This window comes from Colletes gigas, unplaced genomic scaffold (assembly GCF_013123115.1).
Source record: "Colletes gigas isolate AHSC1104 unplaced genomic scaffold, ASM1312311v1 Colletes_gigas_Sc00043, whole genome shotgun sequence".
NCBI lineage: Eukaryota > Metazoa > Arthropoda > Insecta > Hymenoptera > Colletidae > Colletes > Colletes gigas.
Window position 1 is genome coordinate 1,056,939 of NW_025106672.1, and position 17,647 is coordinate 1,074,585.

Genomic DNA, 17,647 nt, shown 5'->3' on the forward strand with positions numbered 1-17,647 from the left:
ATTTTGACCTCTAGAATCTCCCATTAAAATTTTTCCCAGGGTTGGCCGAACACCCTGTATATACCATGATGGATGACTTTCACTGTGAGACACTATAATCAGGTCGATGGCCAGGTAACGTTAAATGGCTGGCCACGAACGATAAAATCACTAAATCGATAATAAAATCTTCTTTTGAGCTAAATAAATAGACTCTGTTCGTCTATTGCAATGGCCAAACAAGTCAACTATAGTCACCACTAAACCAGACAAAATTTCGTATAAAATTGTGGTCAGCTTTCGATATAAATAGGAAATACATACACATATAGGAAAGATGAAAGGAGAGAATCTTCAGTTTCCACGGTCTAAAAACGCGTATTAACTCACGCTTTATTCAAAATTAAACCACTGTTGGAAGCAGTAATAAACAGATGAGGTCATACGCACTTGATCCTAGCCTAAACACTTTCATCATCAATGCCAACGATAATGCTTCCAAACACATATGAGGTGTGTAAATTAAGTAATAAGACTGTCAACATTTGGGATTTTGGACTTGGAGAGACGGTAGATGAACGTGTGACACGCCTTCGATACAAATTTGTATCTAGAGCCATTTGGCTGTTCCTAGTAATTGTTTTCATAAAACAGTTCTTTCCAGAGCGTTCTAAAAACGAGTCAAAAGTCAAGACGATTTGCTTTATCGATAGCCAGGGAATCGTCCACAGTTTGTGCGTCAAGGCTAAACAGTCAATCAACACTTTTACCTAGAGGCTTTAGAAAAACTTCGAAAAAGGATCAAACATCAAGACCAACTGGGTGTCGCATTACGACAATGCGCCTGGTCACACAGCAATTTCAGCAACTGAGTTTCTGGCCAGTAAAAACATTCCTGTGGCTCCTCAGCCTCCTCATTCGCCTGACTTGAGTCCTTCTGATTTCTTCCTCTTTCCGAGATTGACAAATCACCTCAAGGAACGTCATTTTGGGACACTCGAAAACACTGAAGCGACTGTAACCGACCAGCTGAAGACTACCAGTATCCTAGTTCCAGCACTGCTATGAAAATTGGAAGAATAGTCACCAGCCCTGTGTGTGGCTTCCCTAGGAAGCTATTTTGAGGAAAACAATATTGAATTGTAATTTGAAAAAATCAGTCTCATTACTCAATTTGTACACATTGTATACACTTCTCACAACATAGATTTACAATTTTGATTCCGATCCCTCAAATTAACGCAACGCATCCCCTCCTTCCATTTCATCAGGCGTTTTCAGCCGATTCGTTTCAGCAAGGGTTTGCTACAGATTCATTTTCCGCAATGCGATTAATCGCGTTAAACAGGTTAAGTGCCCTATCGATCGTTCGCGATTTCTTTTTTCCTTCTTTCCTTTCTTTTCTTTTTTTCCCCGCCCTTCCTTTTGATCTTTTTTACGCTTCTCGTAGGCCGCTCGAAGGATGCTACGAAAATAGCGCGGCTTTAATAGAACCGATACACGATACGATTCCAGCCATTGTACGCTGTTTATTGTCCTGGCGTCGATTCTGGACACGCTCTTGTTCTTTTTGCTCGCCCCTTCAAACTTGTCAACACGTTCCACGCCGCTGCAGTAGATCAGATGGACAAAATATAGAAAATGTGGTACAGTGAAACTCCCTTTCACTCCACCGAGCAATGAATTAAATGTTTTTCTTTCGATACAAAAATTCTCAACCAGAAAAGAGAGAATGTTATTTTGTAGGAAGGAATCGCTGAATCACAGATCGGGAGGACGAAATATAGAAAATGTGATACAGCGTACCTACTGTTGGAATTGTGGCTGGTCAAGTAATGCTCCTTTTGTATTATAAGAGTTTATTCATTTACGTTGAACTCAACTATGAAGAATAACGGAATTTGCAATGGAATTTGACTCTTGGACAAGGCGTTACCACTCGCAGTACAACTCGAATTAACAACCTTAGATAAAGGAAACGAAATTCTTACAACAGAGGAGTGTCAGTCGATGCCATCAACTAGTACAAATTACGCCATTGCTAGAAGTGAAATTATATCGAAACCATCCACTACAAATGGAATAACAAATACAAATGAAATAGAATTTGTAAGATTTACTTACATAAGAATATATATTTAAGAAAATATACAGGATGTTCGGCCACCAGTGGGAAAAATTTTAATGGGACATTCTAGAGGCCAAAATAAGACGAAAATCAAGAATAGCAATTTGTTGATCGAGGCTTCGTTAAAAAGTTATTAACGTTTAAAGTTAAAGTGTGCAGCGCGCGCGGTTCCCATCTCACAGGCGCAACTTTAAGCGTTAATAACTTTTTAACGAAGCCTCCATCAACAAATTGGTATTCTTGATTTTCGTCTTATTTTGGCCTCTAGAATCTCCCGTTACAATTTTTTCAGGAATGGTCGAACTCTCTGTATATGGCTTAGCAATAGTAGAGGAGGAGGATCCTTAGACCTAGTGGCTAACGAATCTTGTGACTAACAGACGATTACGTATCGATGTTTGGCCTATTGGCCATCCAACACTACATTTATACAACACTCGACAGAACAACAAATTGAATATTATCCCCTTGATGCAAAAAATTGTCAACCAAAAAGATAGGAACGATGCTTTGTAGGAAAGAATCACTGAATCACAGCTCAGAGGGACAAAATATGGAAAATGTGGTACAGTGAAACTCCCTTTCACTCCACCGAGCAACGAATTAAATGTTTTTCTTTCGATACAAAAATTCTCAACCAGAAAAGAGAGAATGTTATTTTGTAGGAAGGAATCGCTGAATCACAGCTCGGGAGGACGAAATATAGAAAATGTGATACAGTGTACCTACTGTTGGAATTGTGAGTGGCAAAGTAATGCTCCTTTTGTATTAAAAGAGTTTATTCATTTACGTTGAACTCAACTATGAAGAATAACGGAATTTGCAATGGAATTTGACTCTTGGACAAGGCGTTACCACTCGCAGTACAACTCGAATTAACAACCTTAGATAAAGGAAACGAAATTCTTACAACAGAGGAGTGTCAGTCGATGCCATCAACTAGTACAAATTACGCCATTGCTAGAAGTGAAATTATATCGAAACCATCCACTACGAATGGAATAACAAATACAAATGAAATAGAATTTGTAAGATTTACTTACATAAGAATATATATTTAAGAAAATATACAGGATGTTCGGCCACCAGTGGGAAAAATTTTAATGGGACATTCTAGAGGCCAAAATAAAACGAAAATCAAGAATAGCATTTTGTTGATCGAGGCTTCGTTAAAAAGTTATTAACGTTTAAAGTTAAAGTGTGCAGCGCGCGCGGTTCCCGTCTTACAGGCGCAACTTTAAGCGTTAATAACTTTTTAACGAAGCCTCCATCAACAAATTGGTATTCTTGATTTTCGTCTTATTTTGGCCTCTAGAATCTCCCGTTACAATTTTTTCAACAATGGTCGAACTCTCTGTATATGGCTTAGCAATAGTAGAGGAGGAGGATCCTTAGACCTAGTGGCTAACGAATCTTGTGACTAACAGACGATTACGTATCGATGTTTGGCCTATTGGCCATCCAACACTACATTTATACAACACTCGACAGAACAACAAATTGAATATTATCCCCTTGATGCAAAAAATTGTCAACCAAAAAGATAGGAACGATGCTTTGTAGGAAAGAATCACTGAATCACAGCTCAGAGGGACAAAATATGGAAAATGTGGTACAGTGAAACTCCCTTTCACTCCACCGAGCAATGAATTAAATGTTTTTCTTTCGATACAAAAATTCTCAACCAGAAAAGAGAGAATGTTATTTTGTAGGAAGGAATCGCTGAATCACAGATCGGGAGGACGAAATATAGAAAATGTGATACAGCGTACCTACTGTTGGAATTGTGGCTGGTCAAGTAATGCTCCTTTTGTATTATAAGAGTTTATTCATTTACGTTGAACTCAACTATGAAGAATAACGGAATTTGCAATGGAATTTGACTCTTGGACAAGGCGTTACCACTCGCAGTACAACTCGAATTAACAACCTTAGATAAAGGAAACGAAATTCTTACAACAGAGGAGTGTCAGTCGATGCCATCAACTAGTACAAATTACGCCATTGCTAGAAGTGAAATTATATCGAAACCATCCACTACAAATGGAATAACAAATACAAATGAAATAGAATTTGTAAGATTTACTTACATAAGAATATATATTTAAGAAAATATACAGGATGTTCGGCCACCAGTGGGAAAAATTTTAATGGGGCATTCTAGAGGCCAAAATAAGACGAAAATCAAGAATAGCAATTTGTTGATCGAGGCTTCGTTAAAAAGTTATAAACGTTTAAAGTTAAAGTGTGCAGCGCGCGCGGTTCCCGTCTCACAGGCGCAACTTTAAGCGTTAATAACTATCTAACGAAGCCTCCATCAACAAATTGGTATTCTTGATTTTCGTCTTATTTTGGCCTCTAGAATCCCCCATTATAATTTTTTCAGGAATGGTCGAACTCTCTGTATATGGCTTAGCAATAGTAGAGGAGGAGGATCCTTAGACCTAGTGGCTAACGAATCTTGTGACTAACAGACGATCACGTATCGATGTTTGGCCTATTGGCCATCCAACACTACATTTATACAACACTCGACAGAACAACAAATTGAATATTATCCCCTTGATGCAAAAAATTGTCAACCAAAAAGATAGGAACGATGCTTTGTAGGAAAGAATCACTGAATCACAGCTCAGAGGGACAAAATATGGAAAATGTGATACAGAGGAACTACATTTATAAAACACTCGACAGAGCCAACAAATTGAATGTTTTCCTTTCGATGCAAAAAATTCTCAACCAAAAATAAAGAACGAGATTTTGTAGGAAAGAATCACTGAATCACAGCTCAGAGGGACAAAATATGGAAAATGTGATACAGTGGAACTACATTTATACAACACTCGACGGAGCAACAAATTGAATCTTCTTTCGATCGAAAAAATTGTCAACTAAAAAAGTAGATAGTAAATTGTGAACCACTGAACGTTTTCGAAATATCAAATTTGTTTCACGAAACGATTATTGGATCACCTAATGCACACAAAAATTCAGATTTATTTTCTGTGACTTTTTCTATTAATTTCAGTATAAAAGTCGCTTGAATTCGGGTGACACAGTTTCTAGCTAGGAAACTAAAAAATTCACTTTTAAAAGGAAACTCGAAACGAAATTTGTATGTTTTAAATTTGTTTAACCTGTTAACTGGAGAAGATGAGGTAATTTTTTATTTGTATGCAGATAAAATCAGCGGCAGGTGTGGTTTCCGTATAAAAATTTCTGATTCACGTTCAGATCTCAGCCCCCCTTAAGAAAAATTGTTACTATTTATTAGGCTAGATTAAAGTGGAATAATATAAAAATTACTAGTGTTTGTTAGGTTAGATTAGAGGAAAATAATACAAAAATTGCTAGTGTTTGTTAAGTTAGATTAGAGGAAAATAATACAAAAATTGCTGGTATTTGTTAGGCTAGAATAGAGGGACATAATACAAAAATTGCTGGTATTTGTTAGGCTAGAATAGAAGAAAATAATAGACAAATTGCTGGTATTTGTTAGGCTAGATTAGAGGGAAATAATACAACAACTACTGGTATTTGTTAAGCTAGATTAAAGAGAAATAATACAAATATTCCTAGTATTATGTTGGAATAGAAAGAAAATATTACAAAAATTGTTAGTATTTGATAGGCTAGAAAAGGGAAATAATACAAAAATTGCTAGTATTTGTTAGGCTAGATTAGAGGAAAATAATACAAGAATTGCTAGTATTAGGCTAGAATAGAAGAAAATAATAAACAAATTGCTGGTATTTGATAGGCTAAATTAGAGGGAAATAATAGAAAAATTGCTAGTATTTGTTATGTTAGATTACAGGGAAATATTCTAATACAAATATTGCCTGTATTATGTTGGAATAGAAAGAAATTATTACAAAAATTGCTAGTAGTTGATAGAATAGATCAGTGGGAAATAATACAAAAATTGCTAGTGTAAATATAGATTAGAGGGAAATATTATAACAGACAATATTGCTAGTATTTGTTACGTTATATTAGAAGGTAATATTATAACACAAATATTGCTAGTATTATGATGGAATAGAAAGAAATTATTACAGAAATAGCTAGTATTAGGCTACAATAAGAGGAAATAATACAAAAATTGTTAGTATTAGACTAGAATAGAAGGAAATAATACAAAACATTGCTAGTATTAAGACAGATTAGAGGAAAATAATATAAAAATTGCTAGTATTAGGCCAGAATAGAAGGAAATATTATAAAAATTGCTAGTATTTGTTATGCTAGATTAGAGGGAAATATTATAATACAAATATTGCTAGTATTATGTTGGAAGAGAAAGAAATTATTACAAAAATTGCTAGTATTAGGCTAGGATAGAAGGAAATAATACAAAAATTGCTGGTATTTGTTATGTTATATTAGAAGGTAATATTACAACACAAATATTGCTGGTATTTGATAGGCTAGGTTAGAGGGAAATAATACCAGAATTGCTAGTATTTGTTAGACTAGATTAGATGGAAATAATACAAAAATTGCTAGTGTAAGGATAGATTAGAGGGAAATAATCCAAAAATTACTAGTATATGTTAAGCTAGATTAGGGGGAAATAATACCAGAATTGCTACTAGATATTAGACTAGATTAGAGGGAAATAATACAAAAATTGCTAGTGTAAGTATAGATTAGAGGGAAATAATCCAAAAAATACTAGTATTTGTTAAGCTAGATTAGAGGGGAATAAAACAAAATTGCTAGTATTAGGCTAGAATAGGAGGAAATAGTACAAAAATTCCTAGTATTAGGCTAGATTAGAGGAAAATAATACAAAAAGTGCTAGTATTAGGCTAGAATAGAAGGAATTAATACAAAAATCGCTGGTATTTGTCAGGCTAGATTAGACGGAAATAATAGAAAAATTGCTGGTATTAGGCTAGAATAGATGGAAATAGTACACAAATTGCTAGTATTTGTTATGTTATATTAGAGGGAAATATTATAACAGACAATATTGCTAGTATTTGTTACGTTATATTAGAAGGTAATATTATAACACAAATATTGCTAGTATTATGATGGAATAGAAAGAAATTATTACAGAAATAGCTAGTATTAGGCTACAATAAGAGGAAATAATACAAAAATTGTTAGTATTAGACTAGAATAGAAGGAAATAATACAAAACATTGCTAGTATTAAGACAGATTAGAGGAAAATAATATAAAAATTGCTAGTATTAGGCTAGAATAGAAGGAAATATTACAAAAATTGCTAGTATTTGTTATGTTAGATTAGAAGGAAATATTATAATACATATGTTGCCAGTCTTATGTGGAAATAGAAAGAAATTATTACAAAAATTGCTAGTATTTGATAGGCTAGATTAGGGGGAAATAATAGAAAAATTTCTAGTATTAGACTAGAATAGAAGGAAATAATACAAAAAATTACTAGTATTAGGATAGATTAAAGGAAAATAAAACAAAAATTGCTAGTATTTATTATGTTAGATTAGAGGGAAATAATACAAATATTACTAGTGTTTGTTAGGTTAGATTAGAGGAAAATAATACAGAAATTGCTAGTGTTTGTTATGTTAGATTAGAGGGAAATAATACAAAAATTGCTAGTATTAGACTAGAATAGAAGGAAATAATACAAAAAATTGCTAGTATTAGGATAGATTAGAGGAAAATAATACAAAAATTGCTAGTATTTATTATGTTAGATTAGAGGGAAATAATACAAAAATTACTAGTGTTTGTTAGGTTAGATTAGAGGAAAATAATACAGAAATTGCTAGTGTTTGTTATGTTAGATTAGAGGGAAATAATACAAAAATTGCTAGTATTAGACTAGAATAGAAGGAAATAATACAAAAAATTGCTAGTATTAGGATAGATTAGAGGAAAATAATACAAAAATTGCTAGTATTTATTATGTTAGATTAGAGGGAAATAATACAAAAATTACTAGTGTTTGTTGAGTTAGATTAGAGGAAAATAGTACAAAAATTGCTGGTGTTAGACTAGAATAGACGAAAATAATACAAAAAATTGCTAGTATTAGGATAGATTAGAGGAAAATAATACAAAAGTTGCTAGTATTTATTATGTTAGATTAGAGGGAAATAATACAAAAATTACTAGTGTTTGTTGAGTTAGATTAGAGGAAAATAATACAAAAATTGCTAGTATTTGTTATGTTAGATTAGCGGAAAATAATACAAAAATTGCTAGTATATGTTTAGCTATATTAGACGGAAATAATAGAAAAAATACTAGTAATAGACTAGAATAAAAGAAAATCATACAAATCTAGCTTCCATTTCCTCAAATTACGAGTTCAGCTTTTATTAATTTTGGAACAGCACCGACTGCTTGGTCTTTGGCTGTTGTGTATGGTTTAGTTAATCCTTGTTTTATTGTTCTTCCTATGTTGTGACGAGTTCAGCTTCCTCCTAAATTTTATACTAACCCTTGCAATATCGATCATATTATCCAATAGATATTTTCTCAGACCGAACATTCGTTACTGTTTCGTTTAAAGTGACAGATAGATAACTACAGGTCATAAATAGTTGACCCAAAAATAGGGAAATTCAATTTCCGTGTAACAAATGGCGGGGGATTAAATTAAATGGGCGAATAGACGGGTACGCTTCCTGGGGCACGAATCCCCTGGAACGATACATAAATCTTCCCAATGCGTGCCATTGTATTTAGCCGGAATTCTTTTTGTCCGATCTCCTGAATATCCAACGGAGTTTGCATAAATAACGAATTGTTGAATAACCTCGGCGACGAAAGTCAACGTGGCGACAAATTCGATGAACGCGCTGTGTCTAGCAAGCTGAATCGCGAATGCATACTCGACGATTCGCGGGATTTGCATTTAGAAAATGATATGTAGTTAACTCGTACGTTTTCTCTTTGTGCATCGAATCGAACTCGTCGCGGCGGAGAAGTCGATTCGACCGTCGGTGTTTAATTTTAAACAATTATAAAAATATTTATCGCTATTTTTAAGTGGCAAGATTACTATAAAAATCTGAAATGAAGAATTTTTTTTTTGGATGGTTGGAAAAGTGAGAGGATAGTAATATTCAAGAATGTTATTTACCATGGAGCGAAGTGTTAAAAAAAAAAATATTTGTTGAAGAATACTGTAAAATTACAACGCTGGAGACATTCTTGAATATTATTATCCTCTTACTTTTCTATTTATTCAACAAAAAATCGCACAAAAACGCTTTATTTCAGGTTTTTATAGTGGGGTTTTACCCCTTCACGAGATTAGATATTAATTACATTTTGGAAATCGTGTTAACGAGTTTTTCGCCTGGAGCTGTTCGCGGTCGACACATTCGCGCGTAATCGATTTATGTAGTTTTTTTTTGGTGCCATTTTTCTATACAGAATATTTAAATCTTGTTCCCGGTACGAGTAACTATTCTTAGAACTATCTTGTAAGTAGCATTAAGTGTGATGAACATTATTTAACGTTAAGATTACGCGAGCTCTATGTTGAGCCATTAGTTTAAATTGTAGTCCTAGTTAGAAGATTTATTGTAGGTTTAGGTTTATTGTACCCCTTTGTATATACAGGGTGCACGGCCACCACTGGGAAAAATTTTAATGGGGGATTCTAGAGGCCAAAATAAGACGAAAATCAAGAATATCAATTTGTTGATTGAGGCTTCGTTAAAAAGTTATTAAAAAATTAAATTAAAAAATTTCAAATAATTCACGGATATATTATTTTCGGCTGCGGGAGTGAATTACAATTATATTTGGTGAATAGACATATCCCCGAATTCCTACGCACTTTCGAGAAAAAAATTCCTAATCGAGAATATAATGTATGGCCAGAAATATTCCTCGGAAATTTCATGCAAATGTTTAAAATATCATAACTTTTGAACGGATTGAAGGATTTTAATGTTTCGAAAGGCAAACGACACGTATTTTAGTGAAGTATATGTAAAAATTCGAAAAATATTCAAACAGTTGTTTCTTAACCAAATAAAATGCGAAAAACACCATACAATTGGTCCAATTTTCAAACGATCATAACTTCTACAATAGTGAGTGCACTACAATGAAATTTTTTTGTGAAATAGAGTTCATAGATACCTACAGAAAAGTACTAAACAAGATTTTCGTAGGACGTCAAACAAGTTTGTTAAAAATGAAATACAAATTTTTAAGAAAAATCAACAAGAGATGTTTTCATTGAAAAAACAAAATTTCAAATCATTCTAAAAAAATTATTTTTGGTTACAGGGATCAATTACAATAATTTTTGGTCAATACACATATCCTAGAAATCCTACCCACTTTCGAGAAAAAAAATTCAGAAAGGTAAACAAATTTTTCGACAAAATTGAAAAATTTTAAATCGTCCTAAAAAAATTATTTTTGATAGTGGAGGTCAATTACAGTCATTTTTGGTTAATACACATGCTCCGAAATCCTACGCACATTCGAAAAAAAAATTCTTTACTGAAATTATAATGTAAGGTTAGAAATGTAACCCTGAAACTTGATGCATTTGATTAAAATATCATAACTCCTGAACGGATTGGACGATTTTAATGATTCAAAATGCTAATAACACATATTTTGGTGAAGAATATGTAGAAATTCCAAAAATATTCGAAAATTTATTCCTTGACCACGTAAAATGAGAAAAACTCCATAAAAATCGTCGAATTTTCAAACAGCCATAGCTCCTACAATAGGGAATATATTTCAATGAAACTTTTTTCTGAGGTTGAGCTCTTGGGTACCTACAAAAAAGTATTACACAACGTTTCTGTAGGTCGCCAAATAAAATTATTAAAAATCGAAAACTACTTTTTAAGAAAAATCGACAGGGGTGCCTAAATTTTTCAACAAAATTTAAAAATTTCAAACCTTTCTGGGAAAATTATTTTCGGTTGCGGGGGTCAATTACAATCATTTTTGGTGAATAAATATACACCCGAAATCCCACCCACTTTCTAAACAAAATTCGACAAGCTATGAAATTTTTCACCGAAATTAAAATATTTCAAATCATTCTGAAAAAATTATTTTCAGTTGCAAGGATCAAATACAATCGTTTTTGGTAAATAGATATACCATCGAAATCCTACGAATTTTCGAGAAAAAAATTCCTTACCGAAAATATAATGCCTGACCATAAATGTTTCTCTGAAATATGTTTAAAATACCATAACTTCTGAACGTATTGGACGATTTTAATGTTTCAAACGGCAAGTTACACGTATTTAGATGGAGAATACATGGAGATTCTAAAAATATTTGAAAACTTGGTCCTTGGTCCCGTAAAGTAAGAAAAACCCCATAAAAATGGTCCATTTTTCAAACCTCCATAACTCCTAAAATAGTGAATATATTTCATTGAAATTTATTTCTGAAACAGAGCTCATGCATACCTACAAAAGTGTACTAAACAAGATTTCCGTAGGATGTCACTCAAGTTTATTAAAAATGAAATACGAATTTTTAAGAACAATCGACTAGTTGCTGTTTTCAGCGAAAAAAACAAAATTCCAAATCGTTCCAAAAAAATTATTTTCAATTGCAGGGGTCAATTACAATAATTTTCTGTGAATAAACATACCCCCGAAATCCTACGCACTTTCGAGAAAAAAAATTCAGAAACGTGAACAAATTTTTCTTCAAAATTCAAAAATTTCAAATCGTTCTGAAAAAAATTATTTTCCGGTTGCAGGGGTCAATTACAATCATTTCTGGTTAATACACCCCGAAATCCAACGCACATTCGAGAAAAAAAATTCTTTACCAAAAACATAATTTCTGGCCAGAAATGTTTCTACAACTTTCCAACGAAGCCTCGATCAACAAATTACTATCCTTCAATTTCGTCTTATTTTGGCCCCTAGAATCTCCCTATATATTTACAATTCCTTCTTCAGCACAGTAACCATTCGTTACCAAAAAAAAAAAAATCCGCGCGTAATCACTGATTTCAAAACCTACTTTTCTTTCACCGTTTTGCAATTGACAGCGAACGACGCAGGGAACAAACCCGTAATGCGCAGAAAATTCAATTTTAACCAAAAGAAGCTAAATAATAATCATCGATCTAAAAACTATCTCTGTTTTCTCTAAAACGTTATTCCATACATAATACGATATTCTAACGATTCACCTTAATAATGGCGCAGATTTTCCCCATTGAAATGTTTACGGATAATTGTGTGGAAAGAAGCGGCGGAATCGCGAAAGCCTTAGTAATACTACGAGGCGTGTAGACAAACGCATTAACATCCGTTAACAGTCGAGATAAGGTTTCGCTTTGTTGATCGAATTCGTCGCAGAGTCAACGCAGCTTTCACCCAAGCTCAACAATTTCAGTCGCGAAATGGATAAATTTGATTCCCCCCATCTCACTCGAAAATCCCATTAACATCGCCTAACTCGATTTCCTTGCCTTCGTCTTAACATAATCTCAAAAAATATCCGACTTTTCTAAACCTCCCGGAGAAATTGCAACGCGTTATTTGCCCATTTTCGGAAGGCGCGTAAGTTGCTGCGTCGACTGTCGCGGCGGAAACGTTGATAAATCCCGTATCACGGACGATGATCCACGATCCAGCGGTTTTGTCGGTTAAAAGCAGCTTTGACCAGGCTGCGAAAGAAGCTTAAAACCGATTCGTTGCAGCGTAGAGCGATCGAGGTAGCAACTGGGCGAGGTAAAATGAGGCATCAAAGCGTAAGACTCACTTTGAGCGCGGGGGATGTGGTACACGGTTAGTCCTCGACGGGACCAATTCTCGTGGCGAAATCGGTGCCTCCGGACAGACGGCTTCCTTGCTCGAACTCACACAGTTACACTCCGCGGAGAACGTATCACTGGTATCCTGTGCGAAATCGTCGCGATTCAACCCTCGAAGGAGGGCTGCGATCGGGGATGCATGATCCCGTGATCCACCTGGTCTTGGAAATATCCTGGCTAGAGCGGATCACTGATAAACTCACTGAGAGGGAGATCCACGTATGATCACGTCTGCACTCTCACACGATCACACGGTAAACTCTCACTTGCGGCTACGCACTCCAGGATATATTCGCCTTTGTACCAGTCCGCCAGGACGTCCTCTCTCGAGCCTGCCAAGAGAGGAAGAGAGACAGAAGGGGGGGAGAGAGAGAGAGTTTAGTTTCTCTTCTCTCGCGACAAAAGTGTGTCACGCGAGGAAGAAACCACCACCGCCGCCGCCACCGCCGCGATCGAATGAGTCCGTGGTGTCGTCGAGGTATCCCCGTTGAACCGAAGCTGCACGTTGCACGATTCGCGAGATACACGTACGTTCACTGTGCACACCAGGATCCCACCAGTACGCGAGATCAGACTCGCGTGCGTGTTTACGCGTGCACGGCCACGACGAGGTTCAGGGGGGCGCGAGAGACGCGGTCGGACGACACGATGCGTGGGGTGGATGGCGTGTTCGAAGGTGAAAAATTCGCTGGAACCGATTACGCACCAGCCCTAGGAGAGACCCTTAGGCCGGATCCGCGGACGTTTCCTTTCGCCTCGATTTTCGGTCCCTCGCCACCCCTGCGTGCTGCACAGGCGCGAACCGCTTTCAGAATTTCCGAGGCTCGGGCGCCGCGCACGTACGAGAGAGGGGAGCACACCCTCTCCGACGCCGACGCCGCCGCGACGGTAGAAAAGGGTATCCGGCCAGAGTGGGGGAGAGAACGGTGTGTGGGGGGGGGGGACGAAAGACGGTGGGTTTTGCCCCCCGACGGAGGGAACCGGGTTCTCGGTGCACGACCAGGAACGACCACCAGCACTCTGACACCAGCGTGCCGGGGGTTTACGTACTTTCAGGTTCGCGCGAACGCCCGGTGTCTCGGGTGTGTTGGTGGAGGTTGTATACACCGCCACCATCACCGTCGCTGATGCTGATGTTGCTGCTGCTGGCTGATAGTGCTGCTGCTGCTGCTGCTCGGCTAAACGGTGTGGGTGTGGTGGGGTGGCGCAGGCGTTTTGGTGCACCGACGCATTGATCCCTGGAATTCGTAGGGACGGTGACTAGAGCCAAGCATGTGTCCACTTTCGATGAGAGAAAGAGACCGGGGGAGGGGAGCGAGAAACGGGACGAGAGACGAGAGACGGAGAAAAGGGGGTGGAATGAAACAATGAGGTTGAAGAAGAGGATCAACCGTTTTATTCGTTCCCCGTGTCCACACCTGCGGATCATTCCGGGGATGACGGAACCTCCGTGCCATTGAAAATCTTCACGCAACGGGGGTTTCCAAGTTGATGGATGGCGATGACCCTGGTCGGGGGATGGCTGCTTTAAAGAACTGCGTGGAACGGTTTTGGAATCGTACTCGAGCAGTGTATTTAGTTTGAGATGTCTTTGGTTTATAGTAAATGAAACGGGATACTTTTTACTGGCCAACGAGGGCAGCGTTTTTTATCACTAAATTGCGGATTTTTATGCAAATGCATGTGCTTTTAAGAAATAGTTGAAAGAGTGAAACCTAAATAGAAGTTTGTTTCGTCGCTAGAGGGTCAACAAAAATATATTTTTTATAGAAATATATGTCATATGTTTATTGCATTGCTTTTCATAAAATTAATGTTTATATGAGAATTCGAATTTCAGTCTACTGATTCAACGTTTGTATACAATAGCCATGGCAGAAATGTCAACATAGCTATTTATACATCTTCTGTTTACCTACAGAGGATCATTAATACTTAATTGATGATACGGATAGTATTAATCAGTTATTATGAAGTATTCATAAAACAATTAAACCATACTACTTCAGTACATTCAAATATGTGATGAAACTGTTTTAAAAAATTCCGTGCAACAGTTTTTCAATTGCACACGAGTACTGTATATATTTTGAGATACGACGTCTTCGATTTATAGTAAATGAAGCAGGCTCAGTTGTAAGTATTGTATAATAGTAGATATCAAAATATCGTCTAGTATTTTTGAAATAGTAAAAATCTTCGAACATGTCTCTGACTTTGTCATTTTCTAAATAGAATAATTTAATCGTTAATATAGTAGTAAAAATCAAAATATCATCCACTATTTTTAAAATAGTAAAAATTTTCGAACATGTCTCTGATTTTGTCATTTTCTAAATAGAATAATTTAATCGTTAATATAGTAGTAAAAATCGAAATATCGTCCACTATTTTTAAAATAGTAAAAATCTTCGAACATGTCTCTGACTTTGTCATTTTCTGAATAGAATAATTTAATCGTTAATATAGTAGTAAAAATCGAAATATCGTCTAGTATTTTTAAAATATTGAAAATCTTCGAACATGTCTCTGACTTTGTCATTTTCTAAATAGAATAATTTAATCGTTAATATAGTAGTAAAAATCGAAATATCGTCCACTATTTTTAAAATAGTAAAAATCTTCGAACTTGTCTCTGACTTTGTCATTTTCTAAATAGAATAATTTAATCGTTAATATAGTAGTAAAAATCGAAATATCGTCCACTATTTTTAAAATAGTAAAAATCTTCGAACATGTCTCTGACTTTGTCATTTTCTGAATAAAATAATTTAATCGTTAATATAGTAGTAAAAATCGAAATATCGTCTAGTATTTTTAAAATATTGAAAATCTTCGAACATGTCTCTGACTTTGTCATTTTCTAAATAGAATAATTTAATCGTTAATATAGTAGTAAAAATCAAAATATCATCCACTATTTTTAAAATAGTAAAAATTTTCGAACATGTCTCTGATTTTGTCATTTTCTAAATAGAATAATTTAATCGTTAATATAGTAGTAAAAATCGAAATATCGTCCACTATTTTTAAAATAGTAAAAATCTTCGAACATGTCTCTGACTTTGTCATTTTCTGAATAAAATAATTTAATCGTTAATATAGTAGTAAAAATCGAAATATCGTCTAGTATTTTTAAAATATTGAAAATCTTCGAACATGTCTCTGACTTTGTCATTTTCTAAATAGAATAATTTAATCGTTAATATAGTAGTAAAAATCGAAATATCGTCCACTATTTTTAAAATAGTAAAAATCTTCGAACTTGTCTCTGACTTTGTCATTTTCTAAATAGAATAATTTAATCGTTAATATAGTAGTAAAAATCGAAATATCGTCCACTATTTTTAAAATAGTAAAAATCTTCGAACATGTCTCTGACTTTGTCATTTTCTGAATAAAATAATTTAATCGTTAATATAGTAGTAAAAATCGAAATATCGTCTAGTATTTTTAAAATATTGAAAATCTTCGAACATGTCTCTGACTTTGTCATTTTCTAAATAGAATAATTTAATCGTTAATATAGTAGTAAAAATCGAAATATCGTCCACTATTTTTAAAATAGTAAAAATCTTCGAACTTGTCTCTGACTTTGTCATTTTCTAAATAGAATAATTTAATCGTTAATATAGTAGTAAAAATCGAAATATCGTCCACTATTTTTAAAATAGTAAAAATCTTCGAACATGTCTCTGACTTTGTCATTTTCTGAATAAAATAATTTAATCGTTAATATAGTAGTAAAAATCGAAATATCGTCTAGTATTTTTAAAATATTGAAAATCTTCGAACATGTCTCTGACTTTGTCATTTTCTAAATAGAATAATTTAATCGTTAATATAGTAGTAAAAATCGAAATATCGTCCACTATTTTTAAAATATTGAAAATCTTCGAACATGTCTCTGACTTTGTCATTCTCTAAATAGAATAATTTAATCGTTAATATAGTAGTAAAAATCAAAATATCGACTAGTATTTTTAAAATATTGAAAATCTTCGAACATGTCTCTGACTTTGTCATTTTCTAAATAGAATAATTTAATCGTTAATATAGTAGTAAAAATCGAAATATCGTCCACTATTTTTAAAATAGTAAAAATCTTCGAACTTGTCTCTGATTTTGTCATTTTCTAAATAGAATAATTTAATCGTTAATATAGTAGTAAAAATCGAAATATCGTCTAATGATTTTGAAATAGTAAAAATCTTCGAACTTGTCTCTGATTTTGTCATTCTCTAAATAGAATAATTTAATCGTTAATATAGTAGTAAAAATCAAAATATCATCCACTATTTTTAAAATATTGAAAATCTTCGAACATGTCACTGACTTTGTCATTTTCTAAATAGAATAATTTAATCGTTAATATAGTAGTAAAAATCGAAATATCGTCTAATGATTTTGAAATAGTAAAAATCTTCGAACTTGTCTCTGATTTTGTCATTCTCTAAATAGAATAATTTAATCATGAATATAGTAGTAAAAATCAAAATATCGTCCACTATTTTTAAAATAGTAAAAATCTTCATACGAGTCTCAGAATTAACCATTTTCAGAACACACTAATTCAATTATCACTAGATTTACGGAATCCATCAATTCGACGAATGTCAGATTCCATATTTAAAATTGCAGAACACGTAAATATTATTTTTGAACACCATATGTTGAATTTGCTTGATGCAATGGCAAGAATATATATTCTAATTAAAAGAAAAATCGTATTTTATGGTAATCGTCAACATGAAAGGTATCAAT

General features: G+C 34.3%; 1 protein-coding gene across 1 annotated transcript in view; it reads right to left on the minus strand.

The window, feature by feature from the left end:
• LOC122403057 (zwei Ig domain protein zig-8) overlaps positions 1-13,033 on the minus strand; it is a 218,784-nt gene extending 205,751 nt beyond the window's left edge. Inside the window, exon 1 of the mRNA XM_043406337.1 lies at positions 12,832-13,033. The gene's annotated coding sequence lies outside the window, so the exon portion shown is untranslated. The remainder of the gene's footprint in view (positions 1-12,831) is intronic.
• Between the last annotated feature and the right edge of the window lie 4,614 nt (positions 13,034-17,647).